Here is an 18,120-nt window from a genome sequence, read left to right as displayed (position 1 = left end):
GTTGAGCAACGTAAAAAAACCTATATATTGCTGTCATGTAAAAATTGCTATTCCCTTTTAACATTCCTTTCATGCCTGCATTTACTGCGTTGCTCACAATCAAGTGACATTGTAAAGCTAAGATGAACTCTCTTCCATATCAATTACTTGATATCAAACATATTGTTTGTTTTCAAGGGGGAATTACTAAATGTAACCTGTGATGAAACTAAACAAACCATGCAAAACAAACAAACCGAGTTTCAATATATTTCATCAGAATATGTTTTATTCCAAAACCTGCATAAGGCAGATTAATACACTTTACATTAGTGACAAAAGAAAAAATAAAACTTATCTTCAGAAGTTCTTCTGTTATTCCTGATCGTTTTGCCTTGGTTTACCTGTTATCCAGTGGTGCTGAAGCCTGAGCAGAAGTATTTTATTTCTGTTGCTTTCATCTTTGCTTATTTTCAAAACACTTTTCTCTTTCTCAGATTTATCTGATCACATAATATTTGCTTTGATCCATCAAATGATCTGAATCTATTTCTCAGAATGCATTCCATTTATGATTAAAATGACAGTCTGGGGGGACTTGAATGTGAAGTGAGGCCTAGAATTTCATCTAGTCAAAACATCTGTCTAGTATCTGTTGTCCAAATAAATAGGAAAAATAACAGTGTGTACTTAATGTAACTAAGTAAATGACTACTGAAAAAAAAAAAGAAAAAAAGCTAGGAGTAAGTAAGAGTTTATACAGAAGGGAAAATAATATCTTTCAGTAAAGAAAGCTATATCTGAGATGTCCAGAAGGAATATAAAGTAAGAATTTCAAATACTGAATATTTAAAACTTAATAAAGGAAAGATTATTAAGTGATGTAATTAAGGAATGCATTTAGTTGAGTAGAATGGGGAATGAGAAGATCAGATAGAGATAAAGAATACATCAAGAATGTTTCCAAAATTAAAAAAAATATATATTTTTTTCTCAGTTGAAAAGAAAAAAAGAACATAAAGACATTATGGACAGTCACTATTCAGAACTTCTGAATTATTTTTTTTTCGGCTAGAAATCTGTTTAGTAATTGATCAAGTCTGGTTAATCACCTATTAATGTAGAACAGAAAATGTATTTCAAAAGATAGTAAATATGATTTTGACAACATCAAATTATAAATCTTATGAAAGAATATATATATTTAAACTCAGATTTTAAAAGACAACATTGATACAAGCAGGACAAAAAAGAGAAAATTTATTTTTGTTGATAATAGGAGTCTTTTTGGAACATTCCTGTCTAAATGCCTGTGAGGGCATCTGCTACAGAAATCTGTGATATTCAATGATACAGAGACCAAGACCTTTAGAAGAAGGATGGCTTAGTAAGTAACATGATACATTAAACTATCAGTTTGAAATACAAAAACTGAAAATAAGTACAATAATTCAACTACTTTTTGTTAATATTCAAATTAGTCACCACAGAACACAGATTAGTAGTAAAGAAATCTTCCAGTAGCACAAAGCTGAGACATGTTATCAACAGAGAAAAAGGACATCACAGAGGAGGAGCAAGTTGAGAATCAAGATAAAAATCAAGTATAAGAAATACAAAATAACAATATTATAGTTCTATTAAAAAATGTTATACACTTTTGTACTTATAAATTGGAAATAATTAAGAAAGAAAAAGATGTGGATGTACTTGTTGATGAATGCCAATCATATAGATAGAATCCTGCAAGAAGGATACTTTCTTAGAAATTGAGAATTATTATTTTTTGTAAACAGAGTCACTATGAACTAATCTACTCATCTGAATTTCTATATACAACTAGTTCTCTGTAGTCATAAAGATGAACTGAATTGAAATAAAAGGAGAGAATGTCAGGCAGGATGACTTAAAAATAGAAAACCTGTCTTTTAATGTATAAATAGCAGGAATTTATATTGTTTTTGAAGTAAATATTAGCAATAAATGAAGAAAAATCATCAAAGATAAATACCAATGCTCTATAACCACAGAGTAACACTAAATGCCAGGGGAAGAAAAAAATAAATAAATAAAAATTCTCAGTGAAGCCATGGTTTTATAATGCACAAAACTCTGGAGAGTTTTGTTTATTATAAACTCACTCTCTGTGGAGATCTGATAGCAGCCTTTCAATATTTAAAGGGGGGGTTATAAGAAAGAAGTGAATAGATTCTTTAGCTGGTTCTGTGCCTCATCCCACTCAACGAGTTTTGAGGAACGTGAATCTTCCTATCTCCTCAGTTGCACCTCCCTTAGTCGGTAGGGGTCACTGCAGCAATGGAGTCATTCAAGTTTCAGTGTTTTGTTAAAAACTAATTCTATACTTGGAGGTAAATTTGGCTAATTACAATTAATGGGTGTTACAGGTAAGGCAATATTAGGCAATATAAGAGTCAAAGAGTAGAAGAAGATAAAGAGAAAATGTAGAAAATGGGACAAGAGACACAGACAGACAGACAGATATACAAACATGCCAAAGTAAAGCATTTCACCACTCTTTAATTTTTCATTGTCATTGTGGTGCTGATCTTCATTAGTGGTAGTTCTTCCAAGGTTGTGGTGGCAAGCTGACAACTAATGACAAACTTACCTACTCTTATTTATACTCAAGGGTGGTTGAGCCTGCTCTTTGGAATGGCAGTTTGTGGCTTTGAGGAATCTCAGCAGAAACTCTGTTGTTCCTGTCTTCCAGGCTTTGCAAATTTAAATCGGATAAGAGGAATCAGGGAGATCTTCACAGGATACAACAGTGTAATCTCCGAATTGCCTGTATCAAGCTGGAAAAATTCGTTCCCAGGACAAGTCTTCAGCTAGAAAGTATTTTGGTCCTTACCATTCTACAGTAAAACAGTCCCAAAGAAATGCTTTTGAAGGTAAAACACAAGTGTTCAAAATGTTGTTGATTGTCTCAACTTTATTTGACACAAAGCATTCCTTCCCAGTTTCAGACAGTCTGCTGTAACAGGATAATGGGAAATGGTTTCAATCAAAAGGATGGCAGATTTTGATTGGATATAGGAAGGAAATTTTTTATGATAAGATTACTGAGGCGCTGGGGTGCTCAGTACCTGGAGGCAATCAAGGTCAGACTGGACCAGGTTCTGAGCAACCTAATCAAGCTGCATATATCCCTGTTCATTTCAGGGAGTTGGACTACATGACTTTTAATTGTCCCTTCCGACATAAATGTTTATATGACTATGTGATTCTGATTATAATATGAAACTGTCCTGTCCATGATGGTGACTGAAGCAGATGAGAATAAAGTAGAACAGTCCTGAATTTCTCTGATAATTCTGAATGTCAAAGCTTTTTAAAAAGGAAAAAAAAAAAGAAAAAAAGAAAAAAAATCTAATTAAAATTATCATTGCATTAAGATATGACGTGCTACAAGTTTAAATAGTAAATTATTACCTTGTGAGAAAATTTTTTACAAAATTTGGTGTACTTTCTGTCACTCAAAGCCTTTAAGATTATCCAGAAAATATGGAAAAGTCCTCAATGAATGTATTTGATGAACAAATTATTGCTGTGCATTTTTGACCTTTGTAGTGCATGAGTCTAGATATGATCCTATTTTCATAGCAAATGCTATTAGTTTTATTATTGTCAATCACACTTAATTAATATTATACTTAATTAATTCCCTAATAAAATCTGAAGTGACTTAACACAATTTATCTACCAGTTTCAGAATAAAATAATGTGATTCATGTTTTCTGTTTACTTTTTAATATCTTAGTTTAGAACACAGTTTTTGTAAGATGTAATGGCAATTTACAGAGAAGTTATAGAGAAGTTGTAGAGAAGGAAACATAATTGCAAAACATTTTCCCTATCTTTTATTTTTCTATAAGTCTCACAAAAGTTCCTGTTCTCTGATCAGTTACTAAATGCCAGTTTAAAATATGTGGCTCAATCACACCAGAACTTTTCTAGCAGTGTTTAAAAGCAGGAGTCCATCAGCTTTTTGTTCTGTTCAGAGATTTCATTGTTCTTAATTTAGTTATTAGTATAAAGATTAAAAAATGTAATTGCTAGACATGGCAATAAAAATATTGATGTTAATAACTTTACTAATATGTATATGTTTACAAGTAAAAATTTAATTTGAGTCTAACATTTGGTTTGATTTGATAAAGTTTTATAGAGACTAATAAGCCCCTTTGGCCTATAAATATATTGTTTTAGAAAACAGTTATTGCCTTATAAACAAGAAACATCCTCAGATTATCATAATAAACTGCCACTTACCAAGAACAGAATGTTAAAACAAGTTCAAAGTAAAGTGAAGCATAAGTTCATTCCTTTTGTGGTGGTTTTTTTTTTTTTTCCTAAAGAGAAAATCTGTACACCAACCATTTTACTGAAGATTTGCTAATTTGCATATCTAATTTCAAGCTGTACTAATTGCCTCTGAAAATGCCAAGCTTGTTTATTAGTCATTTCTTATTTTCCTGAAGGAAGAGTCTATTTACTCAGAAGCATTCTCCATAGCTGAAAAATCATTATCCTGAGACCTAAGGAAAAAATAAACCAATATTTAAAATGTACTATGGCAAGGTACAGATCTTTTGTCTTTTATAATGAAAATTTACAATTAAGTTAGCAGATGCCTCCAGACATTCTGATCTAGGAAAATAGTTCTATTAACTTTTGAAAGTTAAGTTTTGAAAGGTATTTCTGTAATCACTCTCTGTGGTTAAACATTCTTTTGCTTATTTATGGCCTAAAATACTCAAACATAATATCAATAGTTTAAATACATTTTGAAGTTTCCTAAATAACAGCTTCTACCTTTGATAACTGTTCAATTCACATATTTGTCTCCTAATTGTAATAAGATTTGCATATGTGTACACCCTGAAAATAGCGTCCACTGTAATGAATCAATGGTAATGCAAAGAGGCCGTTTTACACCATTTCATTGACTATCTGATCAGCTCATAGAAGTATTTGCTGAGTTAGTGATGTTTCTGTATCTCTCTAGGTGAGATATCTGTGTTTTAAAAGATGAAGTCATGAATCCTAATCCAGATGCTGCTTTTATATGCTTGGCTGTGTTGTTTCCATATATGAAGCTGTGCAGTGCTACATTATCCTGAAAAGTATGAAGACTGAAGTTGTCTCAATGTCTACAAAATTTGTCTGCACTGAAATCAACTCCATACAAAAGCGAATTATGATTTTATTGTTATTATAATAACCTAATTACAGGTGTCTCTAGAGAGGGCATACATTTTTTGAGTGTCTGACAAATTAAAATGTTAACATTTGGCAGTGATACATACATAAAGCAAGAACTCTGTAGATATGAACAATAATATCCAGCTGATACACTGATAGAAACAACTAACACTCAGTGAGGCATAAATTTAGTAGTTCATATGATATGTTTTTAAAATTCCTGTTAAGCATAGATATTTTCATGTTTAATTTAACATATGTTAATGAAAATTGAAGGGGTTTGTTTTTCATGTTAATATTTGACAACGGGCCTTGGTAAGAGAGTATGCATTTATTCTTGAAAAATAACAAAAAAATAGATATGTGCAAACAGATCCACTTTCTTAAGCCACTTGCTTGGTTACTCATACTATGAGCAGCTATTCAAATAACTGTCAGATGTTTGTATTTTGGAAAATATCTAATACTTCCCCAGTACCTCAAATAAAAAAATCCCTCAAGCCTATCATATCAAATTGCCATAATATGCAAGCTCTGAAATTGTATCGTGCATACTAAGGGAATAATATGCATCAATCTTTTCCAGTGTGTCTACCTACTCAGATTCATCTTAGATTCAACATCCTAAAATAACATAATGGAATAATGTAACAGAAGATTAAGGATTCTGGAGTGTCACAATGTATATCGTGGGTGTCCAAACTTTTGGCTTGCCTGGCCACATTGAGTGAAGAGGAATTGTCTTGGGCTTTGTCACCAATCTCCATGCAACCCTGCCCAGTCAGCAACACTGCATCAGCACCCCACCGTCTGCACCCCACCCAGTGCAGGGACACGAGAGACACGAGATACATAGGGTGTAGCTCAAGTGCCAATTTATTGCTGTGCAACAGCTGCTTATATACTGGGACTGCCCCCAGGTACCCGTGACCTGTTAAGCTCCACCCAGAACCACCCCCTGTAACTCCCACCCACTGTAACCTGAGTATTGCCCACACCAAGTACCGCCCACATCTCCCCCCTCTCTGTGCCATGCTACCGTGTCCCCCACTTTCCACTATTATTTCCCTTAGCCACTGGGACAAGAATAGTGCATTGAGGCTGATATGCTGGATCCGTTGAAAAAGATTAGACCTTGTCTACAGGTGTCGTTGTGCAGAATCGTAACACTAATTATATTAATAACATAATCATTGTAACTCAATCAAGGCCTCGATTGACAATACTATAAGTGTGAGAAAGGAGAAAAGTCAAACATAGCATCATGACAAGAAATACTGTTAACCTACTAAAAAAAAAACAAATACGTGTTTGGTCTGCAGCCTAACTTTCTGCAACCTGTAAATAAATTCCTGAGGGCCCCATTCTCTGTTAATCTCTAACTGCTTTGAAAGAGGTCTTCAACTTTCATATATTCAGATATATTGATTTTGAAAAATCACTAAGATTTGTACAACAGATGCTTTTAGAGTGCTTATGATTATGCCTTTGGGCTAATAGAGAATTAATAGTCGGACAACATTTGCATGCCAGATAGAACTAGGATCACTGTTAGAGAAAGATTATGGTGGTGGTGAATGCAATAGGCAGTGCCAGCAGGATGCCCTCTGCTTCAAGGTGCACTTTTCCTCTCTCACCCATCATAGATTCTCTCTTGTTTTTATTCTTCTCAGGGTCCGAAGGGTATTTTCCATTTGTACACTGCGTCCACATGGCCAGTGATACAGAGCCCAAGTAGAACACCTGCTTGCAAAACATAATAAACTATCAAGGTTAGCTCTCTTAGCGTGTGCCTTTGCCTCAGGTGCTTCGTGGTCATATTTTAAAAATCCTCATTAGTGGGATGAAAGAGTTTAATCATCCTATAATACAGGGTTATCCCTTTGCCTGGGATTCCTTTCAAGGTTTTGTCTTTGCAAATCAAGAAAAAACTAATTGATAGGTTGACAGCATCGTAACTGAGAATTACTAATACATTAAAAGAGATATTCGCGTAGATTCCATCACTGATAACATTAAATCCTGTTTAATTCACATTCAATCTACTACTAAAATAAAAGAAGCACACAACCTAGATAACGCCTAATAACTCTAATTCTTGAGACTGTATTGATAACACAGGAAAATCACCCACTATATCATACCACTACTACTGCTGCTATTTGCAATATAACAAGTTACAAAGCAATACCGATAGAAGCACACAATCCTAGTCATTATAAAGGCTGGATGCTATTTTCTGCGTTGAGATGAGGCCGAACATATCGTGCTGGAACCCACATAGGGTCGGTCAGTCCCTGTGGAAACACAAGCATATCCACGACTCCAAGTTGTCAGTGGTAAGGGACCTTCCCAATGCCCTGTGGCCATATTCTGAACATTGACAATTGGCCGTTCCTTGAGCATTGGGAGGCCCCAAAATGACAATCCATGTGAGTTGTATCTGTATGATCACAATTCAAAAAATTCAGAGAGAAGGCTGAAGTACTCAGTGAGTTCTTTGCCTCAGTCTTTACTGGCAGCCAATATTCTCACATCCCTGAACCTCACATCTCTGAACCTGAACCTCCAGGTGGGAACTGGGGGAGCCAACTCACCCCCATTCTAAGAGCAAGCCCGAGATAGCCACAAGAGACTGATTGTGTAGAAGTCCATAGGGCTGGAAAAGAGGAAACATCACTCCCATTTACAAGAAAGGGAGGAAGGAGGACCCAGGGAACTACAGACCAGTGAGCCTCTCTTCTGAGCCTGGAAAACTCATGGAACAGATCCTCCTGGAAGAAGGAGGATAGCGTGTATGACTTTAGCAAGGGAAGATCATGCCTTACCAATCTGATGGCCTTCTGTGATGGAGCAACAGCATCAGTCAACAAAACAAAGACAACAGATGTCATCTATCTGCACTTTTGCAAGGTCCTTGACGTCCCCCATCACATCCTTATCTCTAAATTAAAGAGAGGGGAATTTGAAGGGTGGACTATTAGATGGATAATAATTCCTGATATGTACACAGACTGGGAGAAGAATGCCTTGAGAGTAGCCCTGCTGAGAAGGATTTGGTGGGTCCTGGTTGATGAAAAACTGAACATGAGCCAACAATGTGTACTTGCAGTTCAGAGGCCAATGGTATTTTGGGTTTCCATTACAAGAGGGGGTAGCCAGCCAGGAGAGGGAGGTGATTGTTCCTCTCTACCCTGCTCTCATGAGGCTCCATCTGAAGCACTGTGTTCAAATATGGGGTTCCCAATACAGAAAAGATATGGAGCTTTTGGAGAGGGTCCAGAGGAGGGCTGTGAAGATGATCAAAGATCTGGAGCATCTCTGCTTGTTCAGCCTGGAGAAGAGAAGGCTTCAGGGAGACCTCATTGTGGCCCTTCAATATTTAAATGGCTAGCATACTTATCTGTGGCAGGGGGGTTGGAACTTAATGATCCTTGGAGTTCCTTCCAACCCTTGTCATTCTGTGAGTCCACAATTCTGCTATTAATAGAATATTTCAAACATATATATATGTTAGTGAGAAAGAAAACTTCACAAAGACATGTCATTATTATACTGACAGCTCAAAACATGAATATTAGCTTCTATATTTAAGAACTGCACAATTTTCTAAGTCCTCTCAGAAGAGAGATTTGAATCATTATTATGCAGAGAAACACCATTTTAATATGTCCAGCCAATTTATCTTGGCACCACATCAACCTTTTTTTTCCAGACATTCACTATGATGAAATGATCTCTTATGACAATATATTCATGGAACACATTCATAACTCAAATTACAAACACTATAAAATAAACTCTGCTTTCATTTCAGGTTCAACTGTCTCGCTCCAATTTATAGGAGGGAGAGGAAGTACTTTTAATATCTGCATACCTGGCGTGAGATTAAGAAACAACAGTTCAAATACTGGCTCAGCCAGTTTATTGCAGATCTTAATTAGGGAGATGGGGAAGAGATGAACGGACTATTGTGAATACACAATAGTGAATTAGGTAATGGGGAAGGGAAGGAGGGCGATAAAAAAGATAGGAGAGAAGAAGCAAGGAGTCTTTGTAGGCAGCAAGAGAGAGATAGTCACCGCCATGGATCCAGTGTGGTTCATAGTTCAGTCATTGATCTTCAGTAGTGGTGGGTCTTCGGGCAGAGTTGTTCTGTCAACGATGACAGTGACCGTAGCGATGATGGCCCCTTTTCAATGGCTCCAAATGGTCAAGTCAGCTCTCTTTGGAGTAGCAGATTCCGGCTTTGGGATCTCAGTGGAACCTCCTTTGTTCCTATCTTCCTGGTCTTGCCAACAGGTAAGAGGGAGCAGGGAGACGCCAACTTGTATTTTGCCTTCATAGGATACAATGGTATCATCTCCCACTCTCCCATAGCAAACAGGAGGTATTTGGTCACAGGCTAGATCTTCCGCCAGTAAACAGACCTGAGCACTATCTTCCAAAGGTAAACAGCTCCAAAGAAATGCTTTCAAATGTAAAATTCTCCAAACAGTGATGTTGACTGCCACATAGCAACACTCATCTCTCATCTCCTAGAGTCTTATCACAAGAAATACTTCAGAAAGCAAAGAAGGATTCATACATCACCTTATCCCAATATTAAATCCTTTATTTATTTATTTATTTATTTTTTAACATAGGATCTGTTCTTTAGGAGTTAAACAAAAAGAACTACAATCAGAAACACACAGTAATTGAAGTTTTCTGTTATCTTGCAGTGTCTGTGATTCATTAATGGAATTTCAACATATGGATCACAAAATCTCTTATTAACAATAAATAAACAACTAAACAAATTTAAAATGTATAAATTACCAAAATTCAAAAAAATTACAATAACAGGTAAGTAATTTACATTCAATTTCATTCTTTCCAGATATAGATAAAAAAAAAAAAAAAAAAAACAGTTATATTAGTGTCCGATGTCATAGAATGATAGAATGGCTTGGATTGGTAGGGAGCTCAAGAATCATCAAGCTCCAACAGCCCTGCTGCAGGCTGGGCCACCAACCTCCATATCCAATACTAAACCAGGATGCCCAGGGCCCCATGCCTTGAACATCTCCAGGGACAGGGCATCTATAGCCTCTTTTGGGCAACCTGTTCCAGCACCTCACCACTCTCTTTGTAAAGAATTTCACCCTAATATCCAACCTAAATCTTCCCTCTCTCAACTTAAAACCATTTCCCCTTGTCCTGCCATTATCTGCCCTTGTAAAGAGTTGACTGTGCTCCTAATTGTAGGCTCCCTTTAGGTACTGGAAGGCTGCAATGAGGTCACTCTGCAGCCTTTTCCAGGCTGAACAAGCCCAGTTCCCTCAGCCTGTCTTCACAGGGGAGGTGCTCCAGCCCCCAGTCATCTTTGTGGCCTGCCTCTGGACCCTCTCTTACATCTCTCTGTCCTACTCATACTGGGGACCCCAGGCCTGGATGCAGTACTCCAGATGGGGCCTCACAAGAGCAGAGTAGAGAGGGACAATCATCTCCCTCTCCCTGCTGGCTACCCCTCTCCTGATGGAGCTCAGAATACCATTTGATTTTTGAGCTGCAGAAGCACACTGATGGCAGTCTCATCACCAAAAAGACCTCACAAAACAAGCTTTGAGCCAAGGAAAAAAAAAAGGTTCAGATACAGCCTCTCACAGATGATCAAATTTGTGATAGAATTAAATAATATAATATCATTATTTAGGTATATTAATAGAAATGCTGATATATAATCAAACAAGGAATTAAAGAAAAATCAAAGAATTCACAGTTGTCAGAATGGCTTCCCAGATAATGTTAATCCAAAGATCTGGCTAAGTTTTTTACAAATATTGCTAAAGCCACAAATGATAAGACTAAGGCTCAACTTTAGAATCAAGGAGAAGTAATATGCTGAGCTAAGGCATACAATCAGCCTTTAGGTGTAGCCTTCTAAATCCCCTAGTAATTTGGGATTTCCAGATTTTACTTTTAAGGTATATGTTCAGCACACATTATTGCAGATCCAGAAAATATTTCTTAAAAGTTAATGACTTAAAAGTTAATGACTCTAAAAGTAGAATAGTAGAATATTAAAAATTTAAGAAAACACCAGTTCCAGAAAACTAGATGAAAAGTTAAAGTGCGTTTGTGTGAAGACTGGTGCTTGCTTTGACAATGGGTAACATTTTTTACCATGCTTTCTAGAAGATCATCATATTTTTAAAAGTCTTACTATTAGTATTAACTATTTTATTTTTTTTTAATAAAGAAGCTGATTTTATCAGATATTTTAAAGTAAATTGCAGGTGTTCCTTAAGACTTAAAACTTTATTTTGGTATCAGAAAAAGGAAAGGTGAAACAAATCCTAGCTTGCTGCTTCCCTGTGAAGTTTGATCTGAATATCAGTCAAATCCGAATATGGATTTGACAGGCATAAATTTATAAACTATTTTAATTTTTAATTTTTTTAAATTTTTAATCTATTAGATTTCTTTAGTATCCTCTTGAGAAACTGCAGTGTGATACACAGAGAATTGAAGCTGATGGAAAATCTGACACATAAATCAATAAGCTTTGGATCTGACCTATAGTTCCTGGACATACTTGAAACTCAGCTTTATAGCATAAAAAAATACTCTAAAAATAATATATTTACTGCTTTTGTTGCATTTAGAAGTGTGTTGTTCTGCATCAAGATGTATGTCAGATCTCCTAAGTTGCTTTTAGGACACATAGCTTCAAGCAGTCCAGGTCTGCTTATTTCAAAATGCTTTCTCCTAGCAGATGTTATTTAATATCCTTCTTTATTGCCAGAGGACTAGAAAAATATTTCATACGAAAGGAACACATACATGTCATACTGTGTCTCTTCAAAGACAATTAAGTGGTGAAGATAACCTTTCATCTTTTTAACATAATTCTTATTGTACTTTCTACTCCTTTCTGTAAAAACTTGTTATAGCTTCTTCTTGCCTGAATGTCACGGAGTTAACTAGATCTATTTTGCCTGTGACAGGGGGGCAGTAGGCCCCTGGGCTGCCCCCATCCCCACAAAATGGAAAGGGAAAAGGGATAGGGAGATGGGAGATGAGCTCAAGGAAGGAAAAAAAAAACAGTGGCAACGATCTATGGAGGAAAACTTACTTTACTAACTATGATAAAGGAATGCAAGATAACACAATATAATACAATCTAATTGAAATTGAGATCTTGTAAATCTTGTAAATCAAAACTTGTAAATCAAATAAGATAGAGAGTTCCTGAGACCGAATCAAACCTGAAAAGCTTGGAACGGCTAGGAAAGCACCCTCCACTCACTGCAAGGCAATAAGAGACCGCCCCCCAGAAGGGCCAGATTCCATGACTTCCGTAAATGAATAGGGGAATAGGTACCCAGAATTGGAGCCTTAACACTTTACCTCCCAGTGCTCTACATGATGTTATGATGTGGAATACTGAAAACCAAAAAACATAAAACCATGACACTGAGATGGTGTGAGAATCCTTCTTTGCTTTTTTTTGGCTCAAAGCTTGCTTCCTGAGGTAGTTTGTTGAGGAGGCAAGTGATGGGTGTTGTGTGGCGATCAACATTGCTGTGTGGACAATTGTACATCTTTGGAGCTGTTTGCCTTCAGAAGATAGTGCTCAGGACTGTTCACTGGCGGAAGAACTAGCCTGTGACCAAATAACTCCTGTTTGCTATGGGAGGCTGGGGGATGGTACCATTGTATCCTGCGAAGGCAAGATGCAAGTTGGTGCCTCCCTGCTTCCTCTTATCTGCTGGCAAGGCCAAGAAGATAAGAACAAAGGAGTTTCCTGCTGAGGCCCCAGAGCCAGAAGCTGCCACTCAAAGGAGAGCTGACTCAACCACTTTGGATTTGAGCTGTCACTCCAAAGACAGCTGACTCGACCACTCTGAAACTATTGAAAAGGGGCCATCATAACCATGGTCGTCTCTCGTCATGCTTCTCGTCGTTGTTGTCAACAGGACAACTCTGCCCGATGACCCACCGCTACTGAAGATCAAAGACTGAACTATGAACCACGCTGGATCCATGGTGGTGACTATGTCCCTGTTGCTGCATATAAAGGCTCCTTGCCTCTTCTTTCCTATCTTTTCTATCGCCCTCCTTCCCTTCCCCCATTACCCTAATTCATAACAGTGTCCGTCCTCCCCTTCCCCATTTCCCCTGATTAAGATTTGTAATAAACTGGTTGGACCAACATTTGAACCGTTGCTTCTTAATCTCACGCCGGGTATACAGATATTAAAAGAACCTCCTCTCCCTCCTATAAATTGGAGTGAGACAGATGGACATTCTCTATTCATTTTACCTAGTCAAAGTATCATGTATGAATATATCAAGGATTTGCAACTTTTTTAAGCCCAGAAAAAAAAAAAAAAAAAGTTTGAACAATTAAGATGTAAATAACATAATCTGCTTTACTGCAGTAACTTTTTTGCATGATTTTATATCCTGTAGATGTAACCAATATTAGAATATCTCACAGGTTCCACATCTGTCATGTCTGTGGAATTGCAGGCATAAGCAGTTGTAGCAAAAGCAGAGCATCCATGAGGGTACATGGTCATATTTCTTTTAACCATATTTAAAGAATCATAAATCCATTGCTGAGAGGTCAGATAAATCTTATGAGAAACTGAAATAAGGATTTGAGTTCTCCAGGCAGAGAGGGCATTGAATACAAATATTCTTGTCTTGTCTTCCTGTGTTATTTAAAGCAAGAGACTGGCATGGATGAACTGGGACCTGCTGGTCAAACTGAAGAGCAAGAAAAAAGTGCACAAGGCCATTCTGTGATTCTGTGATGCAGTTAGGCTGGTTAGATGCTGGAATATGTTGCCTAGTTATGTGACTGATGTCCCTCCTTAGAGAATTTCAAGATGAGGATGGATATGGCTCTGGGCAACCCGATCTAGCTGTGGATGTCCCTGTTCATTGCAGGAAAGTTGGACTGGATGGCTGTCAGAGGTCCCTTCCAGATTTAAGGGTTCTGATTTTATGATTCTTTCAGCAGTTTACAAGAGATGTTATAAACACAAGGATGTAGAGCACAATACCATGTCAGCTTGTGCTTTTTTTCCTGCTGTTTGCCAAAATAGAATACATTTCATTCTTTCATACATACTTGTTGCTGAAAATATCAGAGATGGAGAAGTTCAGGATTTATTTCTTTATTTCTTCAATAGCCTTGTTGTTAAAACATAGCCTGTTGTTAGCTGTGTAGAGCCGATAAGGTATAAATCATGAAGATAGATATCAGAGAACAATGGAGAGAGAGCTTGGTGTCATTATCTGTCTATAAAAAGAAAATTAAGAAAAAAAAATAAGCATTCAGTAACTAATTTTCTCATACTGTATTTAGTGGAACATACTTATGATGAACTGCTTTTTTATTAGTTTCAAACAAATTTTTTGAGACATACCTACCCTATTTATAATATAGAGAATAATGGTTGTTACAGTGAAATTATGCTGTGTGACTTCAGTATTGATTATGCACATCAAGGTGCTGAAGTGCAAGTTACTGTAGAAGTACAAGTCATCATTACTGCTGAGTGCAGTTCTATTTATGGAAAGCTCTATGAAGATGATATATGCATGGGATTAAACAGTAGTTACAATACACAGAGCATACACTAATATGGTGTCGCTTTTAGTTCTAGTAAAAAATCAAAGATATGCTCCCTGACAACCAGGAAGGATTATGGGACTTTCAGTTTTCACACTGTCATATTTTTCTCTAGTACTATGAGTGACTGTATCTAATGTATAGTATAGTTTTTGCTTAATTCAAAAATTTATGGAAACAGGGAAGGTTATGAAATCTTCTGTTTCCATGCAGACTGAATTCTCTATGCTTCTGAACGTGCCTCATCCAGCTATATTCATGACAAGGACAAATCTGACAAATATAGTGCATATGTTTGTTTGTTTGTTTTTATTCCCATGAAAGGAAGAGCTCAGTTTTACCTGTGAATACACTGATAATTTTTCCAGGCTGTGCTATGTCTATATAGCAGTTTAATGCTACTTAACAAATTACTTTCTTCATGGCTATCATGCACAAAATTCCAGATTTACTTGCTGGACATAAGACATTGTTGGATTGGATCATACACAATCCCTTTAATCTGTGCGACAGCACAATTTTATGACATAGTTCTATGCCTCTGGCTATCACATTGGAGCCTGGTAATCTGAGGAATGTTTCTGGTTTAGCATGCAAAAGTTTCTTGCTAATACCAACTATTTTCTAGAAGAAGATAAGTTAATTTTGCCTTTTCTATGCTGTGCTTTCAATTAAATAGGAAAGCATTTGCACTGGCAAATTATTTAGTTTCCCAGCTCAAACCTACGCTCCAGTCTCCCTGTCAGTTACTCTGCATACTGTTATGGCTTCTCTTTCAGTTCACTACAAGTACCTTCAACATCCAACAGAGGTGAGAATATATCATTTCTATGAGCACAAAGTTCAGAATTAAAACAAATGTTCAAATCTACATTTGATATTTACCTTCCCATTAAAGATGGTTATTTATATGTAAGAACTTCTTCCCTTTGCAGGAGTTGTAGAACTAGCTAACGATGAGATAAATATCCAAAGTGGCAAGTGAGAAACACTAAAGGATAAAGATCTAATCTCTTGCTTTTAGGATTTTATATTTCAGTCATTGTTAATTTAGGTTTGTCCAGTTATGCTTCTCAGTGGAATGACTATTCCCACAGATTACTTTTTCTGAGAGTGGCTTTGAAAGGAAGCCACAGGTATCACTTTTTATTCCTGCTTGAAAGACAAAAAATGGTTAGGAAAAAAACAAAGTTGCTATACAAATATAAACATTATTGTCTTCAACGACCTTGGGGGAAAAAAAAAAAAAAGATAACGCAGAAGAAAGCACCTGAAGAACAAGAATAAAAAAATCCAGCAAACTAAACAGCAAAAACAACAAACAAAACCCAACCAGCAACTGCTGACAAGTGTTTGTAGTATAGAAAATATCAAAGTGCAAACATTACTGAAAACAAAGCAGTTCAAACTGTGAAAATATATATTAAACAAAATTCTCAAGATGTATTATTTCCTTTCTGTCATTTTTAACTCTTGAAACACTTCAAAGATGCCATATCTCCTATGAAATAAAACCCACCTAGAAACATTAATTTTAGCAAGAAGTAAAACAAAAACAAAAACAAATATATCACTTGGATTCACGTAAAATAAAACTCTTAATCAAGTGACAGACCACAGTTTCATTGTCATGACAGGAAGCTTTTTCTTGGAACTACCATTCTAGTTATGGGCACCTGTCACATATGTTTTTAAATCTCCTTAAATCTGTCTACAATTTCAATTATGCAAATTAAAAGCAGAGCTACAGGGTTAGAAAAATAACAAGAGCTCAGTCTAATTCCCCTGAAACAGAATCAATCAATCAATCAAACACAAAACCAAAAAAACCCCATCAACCAGTAATTACAGGAGATAAGGCAATTGCCACTAAGAAAGAAAATAAAAAGACAGAAAGACATTTTACTACTTGGTTTGTTTTCATGAATTGGTTTGAATTTATACAACTTAAATATAATTAATGAAATATTGAAAACAACATTGATAAGACCAACCTAAGTCCATTAAATATCTCCTTTTTTTAATAACTCAGTAAAGTGTTGCATTACTACAACTAGCTGCTCGTAGATTTTCTCTTCCAAATGCTAAACTTTGCTGAAGACTGAGAAGACATTCATTAAACACTTTTTAAAAAAATTAGTCTTAGAACAAATATTTCAAAATATAATGAATGTAAATTATATATAACAAATGTTCAGCCTTAGCAATTTTTTCTTTGTATAACAAAATCCCAAATATATGCTGTAATTATTATTTCTGAGAACACTTAGGCATGTTTTTTTTTTTCTCTGATATATGTAGTAGATAAATACTACTAGTATTGTTAGATTTCTTTCACTATACACAGGAACATATTCAGTTAAGATAAATAGCAGGCATTTTATCTCTTATATTTACAAACAAAGGATATTTCACAGTAAGAAAAGAGAAGACATAAATTTGTTGGTCACTTATGGATGCCCCTCAGCAACTATTATTACAGCAGGAAGACCATTTATAATATTTAAATGCATGTGACATGAGTACACATTCCTAAGGCAGCCTATTAGCAAGCAACCTGTGACAGACATTAAGTGTTATGAAATAAACCAGAGTTGACATAGTCCATAAAACTAGCAGTGCACTTGCCTGAAGAGGTAAAGTACTAGACAAAGCGATAAACACTGAGTGTCTAAATGTAGAGTACTATGGCCTATAGTTTCAAAGATGAATAGACACATTTATATTTTTTGATAGAAATGAAAGGAGACGTTCTCTGCTTGGTGGCAACGTAAGTTACATAGCCAGTCTTAAATTCAAATAGGAGAAAATAATAAAACAAAAGAAAAAAAACTCTTTAAGTGTATGTGAAAAATGAGAATACAGCTAATGCGGAAAGCTTGATTCCCCGTTAAAGAAACTTTCAGTTTCATAAAGGTAATTATCATCATCAATTTTAGACTCCTGTAAGAGGATTAACTTTCATAGGGTTTTCTAAAAAATCTAAAAAATATTGTCAACTGTCTGAATATATAATAATTAAAAACATTGTTCAATCTTTTTATTTTTTCTTTCTCTCCAGTCTTGAATTTTTACAGCTAGAAGAGACCCATACTCTAAGTTTCTAGTCTATACTAGCCTAATGCCTACTCAAGAAGATTTTGATGAAGATAAATATATGGCAATATTCTGTTGGTGGGACTGATTAAAATTATCTTTGTACTTTTCCACCAGGGGAAGAAAAGAACCCTATCTGGAGTTCTATCATAAAAAGGTAAAGAGCAATTTGGATTTAAATCTAAATT

Source organism: Tympanuchus pallidicinctus, unplaced genomic scaffold, assembly GCF_026119805.1.
Source record: "Tympanuchus pallidicinctus isolate F22 unplaced genomic scaffold, pur_lepc_1.0 scaffold5, whole genome shotgun sequence".
NCBI classification, from domain to species: Eukaryota; Metazoa; Chordata; class Aves; order Galliformes; family Phasianidae; genus Tympanuchus; species Tympanuchus pallidicinctus.
Note: the sequence above shows the minus strand (reverse complement) of the source record.